At 40.3% G+C, this 13,491-nt stretch overlaps 1 pseudogene; it reads right to left on the bottom strand.

The window, feature by feature from the left end:
* Positions 1-200: 200 nt before the first annotated feature.
* Positions 201-12,988, bottom strand: LOC139380063 (inactive dipeptidyl peptidase 10-like; annotated as a pseudogene).
* Positions 12,989-13,491: the final 503 nt, after the last annotated feature.

The following is a 13,491-nucleotide window of genomic DNA, read 5'->3' on the forward strand; positions in this document are numbered from 1 at the left end:
GTTTGATCATAGCATTAAGAGAAATTACACATCACTGTACAGGAAAAATCCATCTTCAATATCATCTCGGTCTATCATCACCCTTCATAGAGCGCAGCAACATTGTCCGACCCCTCTCTCCTCCATCATCTCACTCTATCTCACCACTTCTCACTGGTGGCTCCTCAGACAAGCAGGTTTGTTTCCAGGAGCAACATGTGCTACAAAACAGAGTTATGGTAGTCGTCCTCAGACGCAGGAGGAGCTTCAGGGATTTCCTCTAGGAAGCATTCCCTGAAGAAGGTCATGACAGAGTTCAGCATGTACTGTTGACTCTTCACAGAGTCAATGTTGTGGCCTTCGTCTGGGAAGATCTAGGGAATAGATAAATAATTGTTCATTATGGTTATATTGAATTCTATAGCAGAGCAGCTTTACTAGGGTGTTAGCTGACGCGATAAACAATGGACACGATGCGAGAATATACATTTTAAAATGCATTAAACTTCAATAATGTGGTCATCAAAATACATAAATCCTTTGAAAACATGTGGCAGTTATGATATTTATGTGATATGAGCCCAAATGTAAAGCAAATCTGTGGGATAGCTCTTTTTGTGAAACCTGCAAAATCGGTGCGTTTATATTGGCTCTTTGCTATAGGTATTCCTTAACCTACCAGAGTAAGATTGATGTGAGATTGTATTGCCAAGAAGTATGGGAAAGTCCTGGGAGTGTTTCATGATCATCTGACATCTCTTGAATAAAATATTAGGTAAAACGTTATTCCTTCGCTTCCGTCATTCGGATGTTTTCAGAGATACAAACAAAACCTAACAGGTTACAAAGTAGAGCTTTGTAGCTACGTTTTGATGTATAGGTTGTCAGGGATTGGTCCAAATTCACATTTCACCACCCCCATTTCCATGACGAGTGCTAGCTTGATAGCTGTGTGCGAGTGCCTGATGCCGTTCACTGAGGCAACGAGCTTGGTGAGAGGCAGCCCTTGTGCAATGGCTGTATTGTGCACCAGCTGCAAATTTTGTGATTGATGTTTTTATTCTTTCAAGTATATACTAATAGAATTCAGTGGCTAAAACCCTGCAATTAATTTAAAAAACATAGCTAAATACCAGTGAATTGAAAATGTGTCCCATCTATCTTTCTGTGCAGCTGGCTAGCGGGAGGCTCACACCTTCTCTACTGTGCCTAGGCAAATTATTTGCTGCAGTTTATCCTCCCATCACCAGAGTAACTCATCAACACCAAAAATAACACTACAATGTAACCCAACTCAAGTGTAAACCTACTTTAGAAGTAAGCTATGTTATTAGATTAGTAGCCTTCTGTGTTACAGTTCAGATTTAGTGAGAAGTGTGCATCTGTGTTAGGTTGTGTGTGTCTGTGCTGGGCTGGGTGTGTCTGTGCTAGGCTGGGTGTGTCGGTGCTAGGCTTGGTGTGTCGGTGCTAGGCTGGGTGTGTCGGTGCTAGGCTGGGTGTGTTAGGCTGGGTGTGTGTGTGTTACCTATGTGTGATGTGATGGGGGTACTGAGAAGTGTGTCTGTTAGGCTGGGTGTGTCTGTGTTAGGTTGTGTGTGTCTGTGTTAGGCTGGGTGTGATGTGGGTACTGAGAAGGGTGTCTGTGTTAGGCTGGCTGTGTCTGTGTTAGCTATGTGTGATGTGGTGGGGGTACTGACAAGTGTGTCGGTGTTAGGCTGTGTGTGTTGGTGTGTGTGTGTGTGTGAGTGTGTGTATTAGGTATAACATTTTCATAAAGGTGTATTCTAATTTCAGAAATTGTTTCAAATTGTTACAAACTCTTAGTTTTGCATAAAGCATGAAGATTTGTTAATAATATGACCCCCTACCTTTTATTATTGGGCATAAATTACTGTAATTATGTATTCCTAATTACTTGCATATTAAGTGCCCAATTTTCATAATATAGCATTTCAATGTAACAATTTTGTATTTTATTTGAATTGTCTCTGTGTTCTACATCAACCCTGAAAATGTCAAAACAATATGACCACCCTAACTTGAGATAATTGGACAGAACGTGTTGAATTGACTAGGGATTAACATTGACCTGTCCGCGAGCGACCCTTTTGACCTTTTCCGATAACTCGATATCTCAGCAATGGTAAGTTCTATCCTCATTAAATAAAGTGTTGTGTTCATGAGAAGCTTTCAAAATTACACTTGGTATATGAACGGAGAACGTAACTGGTCACCTGCAGAGTGTAGTTAACATTTGATATTGACAGCAGTTTCACCAGCTCTGCAGAATGCTGAAAATGAACAGTGGCTGAAAGAGAAATAGTAAGTGAATTGTTGGTGTCCTTGCTCGACAAGCAATTTCATCCAACATTAGTATTGTAGGCAATTTTGCACAATGGAATTGTAACGTGTGCTGCTCAGTTCGATTTTGTTAGTGTCTGACATTCATACCGTACACATTTCATAGACAATAGTCTGAAACATCTAACTTTGAATCACCACTTAGCCAAACAATCAGTTCTACTGAACACACTACTACAGTAAGCCCATTGTTTGTCCTACAAACTGTCTGACAGATTAAACACTCATTAGATGACTGATTGTCTCCCATCTTTTTAATTAATCTTACAAAGAGCTCCACCTTGAAGTCCAACAATGGCTTGCAACCACTGTCCATAATAGCTACTAGAAGAACTAGAACTCACCATCTGCTGTTCCATGGATGATGAGAAACTTCAGATGACTTGTGCCTGTGATGTTAGTCAGTCTGGAGAGCTGTTAGAGACACAATGCCATTTTTATATAACTGAGAGAAACTGAAAGCATAAATAACAACTATATTGAACAAAGATAAATGCAACGCAAGAATTTAAAAGATTTTACTGAGTTACAGTTCATATGGTCACAGATACTGTACCTTAAAAATAAAGGTAGGATCATAAAACCAAAAATCAGTATCTGGTGTGACCACCATTTGCCTCATGCAGTGCAACACATCTCCTTCACATAGAGTTGATGAGGCTGTTGATTTAGGCCTGTGGAATGTTGTCCACTCCTCTTCAAGGGCTGTGCGAAGTTGCTGGATATTTGCTGGAATTGGAACGAGCTGTCGTACACGTCGATCCAGAGGATCCCAAACATGCTCAATGGTTGAAATGTTTGCGTATGTAGGCCATGGAAGAACTGGAAAATATATAGCTTCCAGGAATTGTGTACAGATCCTTGCAACATGGGGCTGTGCATTATCATGCTGAAACATGAGGGGATGCTGGCAGATGAATTGCACGGCAATGGGCATCAGTATCTCGTCATGGTATCTCTGTAAATTCCAATTGCCATCGATAAAATACAAATGTGTTCCTTATCCAAAGCTTGTGTGACAAAACTGCACATGCCTTTTATTGTCCCCAGCACAAGGTGCACATGTGTAATGATCATGCTGTTTAATCAGTTTATTGATATGTCACACCTGTCAGGTGGACGGATTATCTTGGCAAAGGCGAAATACTCACTAACAGGGATGTAAACAAGAATTTTGTGCATATGGAACATTTCTGGGATCTTTTATTCAGCTCATGAAACATGGGACCAACACTTTACATGTTGTGTTTATATTTTTGTTCACTGCTGTATTCTCAAAGATTTCACAGAGAAATGCATTCAAGCACAGATTGCTGTACTTTAACAGGGGTCTTGCCATGAGAGAAAAATATATATACAGTGCCTTGCGAAAGTATTCGGCCCCCTTGAACTTTGCGACCTTTTGCCACATTTCAGGCTTCAAACATAAAGATATAAAACTGTTTTTTTTTGTGAAGAATCAACAACAAGTGGGACACAATCATGAAGTGGAACAACATTTATTGGATATTTCAAACTTTTTTAACAAATCAAAAACTGAAAATTTGGGCGTGCAAAATTATTCAGCCCCCTTAAGTTAATACTTTGTAGCGCCACCTTTTGCTGCGATTACAGCTGTAAGTCGCTTGGGGTATGTCTCTATCAGTTTTGCACGTCGAGAGACTGACATTTTTTCCCATTCCTCCTTGCAAAACAGCTCGAGCTCAGTGAGGTTGAATGGAGAGCATTTGTGAACAGCAGTTTTCAGTTCTTTCCACAGATTCTCGATTGGATTCAGGTCTGGACTTTGACTTGGCCATTCTAACACCTGGATATGTTTATTTTTGAACCATTCCATTGTAGATTTTACTTTATGTTTTGGATCATTGTCTTGTTGGAAGACAAATCTCCGTCCCAGTCGGAGGTCTTTTGCAGACTCCATCAGGTTTTCTTCCAGAATGGTCCTGTATTTGGCTCCATCCATCTTCCCATCCATTTTAACCATCTTCCCTGTCCCTGCTGAAGAAAAGCAGGCCCAAACCATGATGCTGCCACCACCATGTTTGACAGTGGGCATGGTGTGTTCAGGGTGATGAGCTGTGTTGCTTTTACACCAAACATAACGTTTTGCATTGTTGCCAAAAAGTTCAATTTTGGTTTCATCTGACCAGAGCACCTTCTTCCACATGTTTGGTGTGTCTCCCAGGTGGCTTGTGGCAAACTTTAAACGACACTTTTTATGGATATCTTTAAGAAATGGCTTTCTTCTTGCCACTCTTCCATAAAGGCCAGATTTGTGCAATATACTTGTTTTATTGTTGTCCTATGGACAGAGTCTCCCACCTCAGCTGTAGATCTCTGCAGTTCATCCAGAGTGATCATGGGCCTCTTGGCTGCATCTCTGATCAGTCTTCTCCTTGTATGAGCTGAAAGTTTAGAGGGATGGCCAGGTCTTGGTAGATTTGCAGTGGTCTGATACTCCTTCCATTTCAATATTATCGCTTGCACAGTGCTCCTGTGGATGTTTAAAGCTAGGGAAATCTTTTTGTATCCAAATCCGGCTTTAAACTTCTTCACAACAGTATCTCGGACCTGCCTGGTGTGTTCCTTGTTCTTCATGATGCTCTCTGCGCTTTTAACGGACCTCTGAGACTATCACAGTGCAGGTGCATTTATACGGAGACTTGATTACACACAGGTGGATTGTATTTATCATCATTAGTCATTTAGGTCAACATTGGATCATTCAAAGATCCTCACTGAACTTCTGGAGAGAGTTTGCTGCACTGAAAGTAAAGGGGCTGAATAATTTTGCACGCCCAATTTTTCAGTTTGTGATTTGTTAAAAAAGTTTGAAAAATCCAATAAATGTCGTTCCACTTCATGATTGTGTCCCACTTGTTGTTGATTCTTCACAAAAAATTACAGTTTTATATCTTTATGTTTGAAGCCTGAAATGTGGCAAAAGGTCGCAAAGTTCAAGGGGGCCGAATACTTTCGCAAGGCACTGTATATATGAGGCTATTGCACTGTAACAGGTGTTTATTGGATCAGTTGCTATGCCAAGATTAAATTTAGAATTTTCTAAGTGCTTCCACCTTCACCACCTCTCAATATTCTTCATAAAGACCATGGAAAGTCAATCATACTTGGTATTTATGCTCATCCTTGACTGGGAATCCAAAGTATGGCTCAGTGAAGGCCTAACCTTTAGAAAAACATCTTAAGTCTTTTGATTGATACCATCCAGGAAATATCCAAAATGCAGATGAAATGAAAAGTGAGAAAAAAGATTCCAGTAATTGAATAGACAGAAATCAGGTATATTTTTCCTTATGATTACCTCTGCATTCTCTGTACTATCAAATGAGCTTTATGCCACTGTGTGATGAAGATAGTAGGAAACTCTAAAGTAGTAGGAAACACTATTTCCTCCCATATGGAGGACAAAGTGCCTGCCATATATCTATAGAGTAATAGTGCATGCTGGCCTAACCATTAACATGAATGGTATAGTCAACAACATACATCAGCCTTATTGGATGCGGCCGGACATTCCAGTCAATGGATGATTGTCACATCTGCCTGCCCTATTTGACAGACCCTGATGTATTAAGTAAATGGCCATCAGCATAACTCCTCAGCCCTATTGAGCAGGACCCGACAATCTGTATTAAATGAATGGTCTCTGAAAGGATTTATCTTAGACTGGTAAATTACCGTAGAGTCTCCAGTCTGTCACAGGAGCAACCTCAACCACACACTTGAACATGGAGCCAGAGGAGAGAAGAAGAGAGCTCATAATTCCCCATAAGCCTGAGGAAAACAGAAAAACATAATGGACATTCAATGTTGGATGTTGGTAGAAACCTATGTAAGTAAGAATACTAAAGACAACACCACTTGAAAGGTTATAGCAAAATATATATCTTAAAATATAATAAATTACTCTTCTTTACCTTTCCATGAACTGCCACCTTGTTTTTATCGACATATGGCAGCTTGGTCAGGTACCTAATAAAATATGAGCTTATAAGTCAAAGATTTCTGAAATGCAATTGAAACAGCTCCCCACAAATCAATTGCTTTCTAAGTATCTACTAAGTCCCATGTGAAAGCTTTCAGATCATGCTCCAGTACATACTCTACTGCTGTGATCTGGTCCTGCACCTCCACAGTTCCCAAACGCTGATGGACTTCATGTAGAACCCTCTGGCCCAGGAACCTACTCCACCTGACATCCAGACGAGCCACAATCACGTTATCTGAGCTGACCAGTCCAGAACAAACTGGTCACTCACTGCATGGCTACCAGGTGCACTGTCCCTGTGGAACACCATCAATATTGGTCAAACTGAATTTACCAACAAGCTTTAAAATGAGTGACTTCTCTATGTGTTCAAATTATCCTTGGAATCTCGTATTTCCTAGTTGGTCTATTTGTAAACACAACATGAGTCTGTTCAAGTGTTTTTGAATGCTTCAACCACTGACACATCAGCTAGCTAACTAAGCTAGCTAATAACGAGTTAGCTAGATTGCTAACATTCACAATATGGTCAAACTAGCTACATTATTCACATTTTTAAGGTTGTAAAATGGCTTCATTTTATCAACCTGTGGTTGAAAAAGTGAAAGGTCAGTGATGAAACATCTCACATCATAAATTTGGTTAACAAATTCTGGGTAAAGTTTACAACTTTGGAGCATCTTTTAAGTGGTTATTTCCATGTCGGAATGTCTGATTTCAGAATTTCCAACAGTACTTGAAGACACCATTCATTCCATATATCAGATAAAGAAATAAGAGCTTTTAGGAAATCACTATTTGGATAAGCACACTACACTTATTTTCTAAATCCCTGAAGAGATATAAGAAATGACAATAATCTTTATCTTGATCCCTCAATCTTCTCAGGAGAAATGTTGATGCGAAACTTTGGTTCCACTATTGCTCTCATACAATATTCAATCTGAAGCGAAGGATTGAAAAAGATAAGGGTTTAGGAAATGACATACAGTACACTCCAAGATAAGGATGCAGAATTGGTAGAGGGGAAGGATACGTACAGGATCAGCAGAAGTGGATTCTCAGTGGTCTCATCAAAATCTATTGGCAAGGTCAGCTCCAGACGGAACCCTGTAAAATAAATTCACAATTCCCTTACACCTCAGCGGTCCATATTATGCAGGCGATAAAAGTGCACATTGACTATGCTGAGTACCAATCAGCCTGCCAAATGCAGAATCTAAACATATCATGTTTATTTCTACAATGAGAATCTTGAGAAAATCTTTCTATGTTAACCTGGTATGATTGCATGAAATCATGATTTGACAAATTACATATCACACACAGTAGCTCAACAAATGACCTAGCAACTGATTACATTGCAGACAGAATTACATCAAGACAGAAGAGGAAAATAGGGTGGAAAAACAGAGACAAAAGGCAAGTCTAGAAATTGAGGTACAGTCTCCATTCAGAAGCCTTAACAAAATGTAGCACATTGTGTCTAATTGCACACATGGACCAGAGCGAAGGAACCATATGGTGACCCTTCCCATTTAATTGGATCAGTAGATTGGCAAGCTTCTCATTCCAGAGCTGATTCACAATCACCTCACACAGCTGTGCACCTGTTCTATTAATTGTGTTTATCCCTGGCCATGTCTCACACTCTACAGCTAAAAGCCATACCTGTAGCACATGTCAACAGCTAACATATGTTACCTGTAACTGTGCCTTTATTCCATGATTCATGATGATGATAACAACTATAACTTTGATTACGATGACAGTGGTGATGGGGATGATGGGAATGATGATGACGATGCCCAAAGACTGGGGTTAAAGTTATCCGTTACTGCAACTGATTTCCGTCATATGGATTCTGGAGAGGTTTGTTTTGACATCAGAGTAGGGGATGTAATTTTCCAGTGCTACTATTTTTGCCATGTAATGTTGTTGTTAGTTTACCTATTTACCTAGTTGGCTTGTTGTTGTTTGTTCTGTGTGGGAAAAATATTCCTGTCGAAGCACATTAAAGTTGCGAGAGCAACTTGTTATGAAGAGGGGGAATCCTAGTTTTACATTGCTACCATATTTATTTCTCAACTTCAATTGTGCGTCTGGCATCATTTTACGAATTCAGTCTTACAAAGTCTTAAACCTTGATTTAGAAACAGCTGCGCAAAAGAGCTCTGAAAGGAGCAATGACATACTTTGAAATAGAAAAAAAAATAATAACAATTGTTTTAAAATATAATCATTTATAATAAAATCCCATTGGACACAACTTATTGTGTCCAATGGGGTAAATACATAAGGACAAACCCCATGCTTCAGCCTATGTAACTTGTATAGTCACTATGCTGCATCAGTTGGGCTACAGTTAATAATGATTGTTGCTAATAGCACATAATATAGACCAGGGATCATCAACTAAATTCAGATGATTTCTTTCTTGAGCGGATGATCAGAGGGCCGGAACGTAATTACAAATAATTTGTAGAATGCAAATTGACCGCAAGAAGCCCAAACATATGTTTGACTAAAACATAATCATTTCAAACCATACATTTGTATATTACCACGTGTCTCTCTATTATGTGTAAGAATACTTGGGAACAGATTTCTTAAATTAAAATCACTTGGAGACGATTTCCTGGTGTTTTTACGCCCAACAATGAAAATTCCAGTTGGGGAACCATCATATATACCATGAACAGGATATATGCATGGTCCAATATGTTAAAATAACTGGAGGTGGACAACTTCTGGAGATGGACATATTTTAGAGGGTGTCAGCAGTTCTGGTGTCAGCATCATTTTAATTTCATACATTTTGGAGAAGAATGTCCTTAAAAAGTCACCAGAACTGAGCTTCTCACTCCTCCCCGGACCCCATATGCAAGGGGAATGAATTGGTTAAACTCGCAGTTTAATACATGTACAAAATGATCCTCTTTCCCTAAAAGAATTATGGTTATGACCTTCTTACATGAGAAACGGGAGGTTAACTTGGCCTCAGAAAATCGATCTGAGATCGACTTAAGTTTCAGTCTTTTGCTTTAACCTGATTATGAAGACGATTGTCAAGATGATAGAATGATCATGATAAAGGGATTGTCATACCAAAGTTGTTGATTTGTGGGGTTCTGATGTCTCTCCGAGGTGTATTCCTATATATCAGCGCATCACTTAGTGCTGTGTTCTTCTCCAACATGTAATTATCTATTTACAGTGAAGGAACAATACATAAACAAATAATTGGATTAACCAGACACATTAAAAAACTATCTCTTAAAATTGTCACGAGAAAGTACTATGTTTACATATCTGCATAAACTCCTAATTGCATATCATGTTTTAATGTATTTGCATTTATATGATGTACTATAATGTTCTGATATTCTAAAAACACATCTATGGCTGCAATTGAAATCCATATCACTGAAATGAGAAGCACAATCAAATCATATGATAGAACATGATCCTTTAATTAATCACATTACCATATCTATGTTCATACACATTTTCCAAACACTCCCACTCACCCAATGCACACATCTGCTTTAAGGATGCATTTAAAGACTGTACAAGCTCCACATCCAGCTTAATGAGGATCAAATTGCAAATTGAAACTGATTCAGCGATATACATTTGTTGTGGCCCCACAGAGGATATAATGATGCAACTTTAATGAGTGAATTAATCAACATCACTCATGCAATGTGCCTACAGAGAAGGAAGAGGTTGATCATTTATCTACAGCAGTATCCTAGTGTATGTCCCAAATGGCAGCCTATTCCTTATTTAGTGCACTATTTTTCACCAGGGCCCATAGAGCCATTTGGGACGCATCCCTAAAACTTCACTGCTTGAGGCCCTTGTATACACTGGTGTTCATTTAAACTGATTTATAATGCTTTAATTGGTCCAAGTGAATATTTACTGTGATATTGTATTGTCAGTGTTGAGCATTTGCAGTTGAATGGTGCGGCATTGTGGATCACGTACAGCGCGTTCAGAAAGTATTCACACCCCTTGACTTTCCCACATTTTGTTGTGTTACAGCCTGAATTTAAAATAAATTAAACGTAGATGTTTTGTCACTGGCCTACACACTTTATCCCAATATGTCAAAGTGGAATGATGTTTTCCCAATTTTTCCTAAATTAATGAAAAATGAAAAGCTGAAATGTCTAATCAATAAGTATTCAACCGCTTAGTTTTTTGTTTTTTATTTATTTCACCTTTATTTAACCAGGTAGGCTAGTTGAGAACATGCTCTCATTTACAACTGTGATCTGGCCAAGATAAAGCAAAGCAGTGCGACACAAACAACAACACAGAGTTACACATGGAATAAACAAACATACAGTCAATAATAGAATAGAAAAAAAGTCTATATACAGTGTGTGCAAATGAGGTAGGATAATGGAGGTAAGGCAAAAAATTGGCCATAGTGGCAAAATATTTACAATATAGCAATTAAACACTGGAGTGATAGATGTGCAGAAGATGAGTGTGCAAGTAGAGATACTGGGGTGCAAAGGTGCAAAATAAATAAAATAAATATCAGTATGGGGATGAGGTGCGGTGATCTGTGAGCTGCTCTGACAGCTGGTACTTAAAGCTAGTGAGGGAGATATGAGTTTCCAGCTTCAGTGATTTTTGCAGTTCGTTCCAGTCATTGGCAGCAGAGAACTGGAAGGAAAGGCGGCCGAAGGAGGAATTGGCTTTGGGTGTGACCAGTGACATATACCTGCTGGAGCGCGTGCTACAGGTGGGTGATGCTATGGTGACCAGTGAGCTGAGATAAGGCGGGGCTTTACCTAGCAAAGACTTATAGATGACCTGGAGCCAGTGGGTTTGGCGACGAATATGAAGCGAGGGCCAGCCAATGAGAGCATACAGGTCGCAGTGGTGAGTATTATATGGGGCTTTGGTGACAAAATGGATGCCACTGGGATAGACTGCATCCAATTTGCTGTGTAGAGTGTTGGAAGCTATTTTGTAAATGACATTGCCAAAGTCAAGGATCGGTAGGATAATCAGTTTTACGAGGGTATGTTTGGCAGCATGAGTGAAGGATGCTTTGATGCGAAATAGGAAGCTGATTCTAGATTTCATTTTGGATTGGAGATGCTTAATTTTGGATTGGAGATGCTTATTCTAACCAGACACCTAGGAATTTGTAGTTGTCCACATATTCTAAGTCAGAACCGTCCAGAGTAGTGACGCTGGACGGGCGGGCAGGTGCGGGCAGAGATCGGTTGAAGAGCATGCATTTAGTTTTACTTGCATTTAAGAGCAGTTGGAGGCCATGGAAGGAGAGTTGTATGGCATTGAACTCGTCTGGAGGTTGGTTAACACAGTGTCCAAAGAAGAGCCAGAAGTATACAGAATGTGTCGTCTGCGGAGAGGTGGATCAGAGAATCACCAGCAGCAAGAGCGACATCATTAATGTATACAGAGAAAAGAGTCGGCCCAAGAATTGAATCCTGTGGCACCCCCATAGAGACTGCCAGAGGTCAGGACAACAGGCCTTCCGATTTGACACACTGAACTCTGTCTGAGAAGTAGTTGAGAAGCCTAAAAAAGTTCAAGAGTAAATATGTGGTCAACAAGTCACATAGGCTGCATGGACTCACTCTGTGTGCAATAATAGTGTTTATCAGGATTTTTGAATGACTGAGTCATACCCACACATTAACTCAGCAAGAAAAGAAATGTTCCTTTTTCAGGACCCTGTCTTTCAAAGATAATTGGTAAAAATTCAAATAACGTCACAGATCTTCATTGTAAAGGGTTTAAACACTGTTTTCCATGCGTGTTCAATAAACTATATACAATTAATGAACATGCACCTGTGGAACGGTCGTTAAGACACTAATAGCTTACAGACGGTATGCAATTAAGGTCACAGTTATGAAAACTTAGGACACTAGAGTCAATTCTACTGACTCTGAAAAACACCAAAAGAAAGATGCTCAGGGTCCCTGCTCATCTGTGTGAATGTGCCTTAGGCATGCTGCAAGGAGGCACGAGGACTGCAAATGTGGCCATGGCAATAAATTGCAATGTCCGTACTGTGAGACGCCTAAGACAGGGAGGAGACAGGACGGACAGTTGATCGTCTTCGCAGTGGCAGACCACGTGTAACAACACCTGCACAGGATCGGTATATCCGAACATCGCACCTGCGGGACAGGTACAGGATGGCAACAACAACAGACTGTCCGCAATAGGCTGAGAGAGGCTGGACTGAGTGATTGCAGGCCTGTTGTAGTAAGGCAGGTCCTCACCAGACGTCACCGGCAACAATGTCGCCTATGGGCACAAACCCACTGTCGCTGGACAAGACAGGACTGGCGGATATGTCTCACGGATTGGTCGGATTCGTGATGGTCGGATTCGCGTTTATCATTTAAGGAATGAGTGTTCCACCGAGGCCTGTACTCTTGAGAGGGATCGATTTGGAGGTGGAGGGTCTGTCATGGTCTGGGGCAGTGTGTCACAGCATCATCGGACTGAGCTTGTTGTCATTGCAGGCAATCTCACCGCTGTGCATAACAGGGAAGACATCCTCCTCCCTCATGTGGTACCATCCTGCAGCCTCGTCCTGACATGACCCTCCAGCATGACAATGCCACCAGCCATACTGCACATTCTGTGTGTGATCTCCTGAAAGACAGGAATGTCAGTGTTCTGCCATGGCTAACGAAGAGCCCGGAGTTCACAATTATCTGTAAGATCCCTCAATCGAGCAGTGAATTTCAAACACAGATTCAACTACAAAGACCATAGAGGTTTTCCAATGACTAGCAAAATGGGCACCTATTGGTAGATGGGTATTAATTATACTTTGGATGATGTATCAGTAAACCCAGTCAATACAACGATAGAGGCGTCCTTCCTAACTCAGTTGCCGGAGAAGAAGGAAACCGCTCAGGGATTTCACCATAAGGCCAATAGTGAGTTTATGATAGGAGAAGAATGAGGATGGATCAACAACATTGTAGTTACTCCACAATACTAACCTAATTGACAGAGTGGAAAAAAGGTAGCCTGTAGAGAATACAAATATTCCAAATCATAAATCAGGTAAAATCCTAGGCAACCTGGTTCAGTCTGCTTTCCACACTGGGAGATGAACTTTCAGC

Source organism: Oncorhynchus clarkii, chromosome 22 (assembly GCF_045791955.1).
Source record: "Oncorhynchus clarkii lewisi isolate Uvic-CL-2024 chromosome 22, UVic_Ocla_1.0, whole genome shotgun sequence".
NCBI classification, from domain to species: Eukaryota; Metazoa; Chordata; class Actinopteri; order Salmoniformes; family Salmonidae; genus Oncorhynchus; species Oncorhynchus clarkii.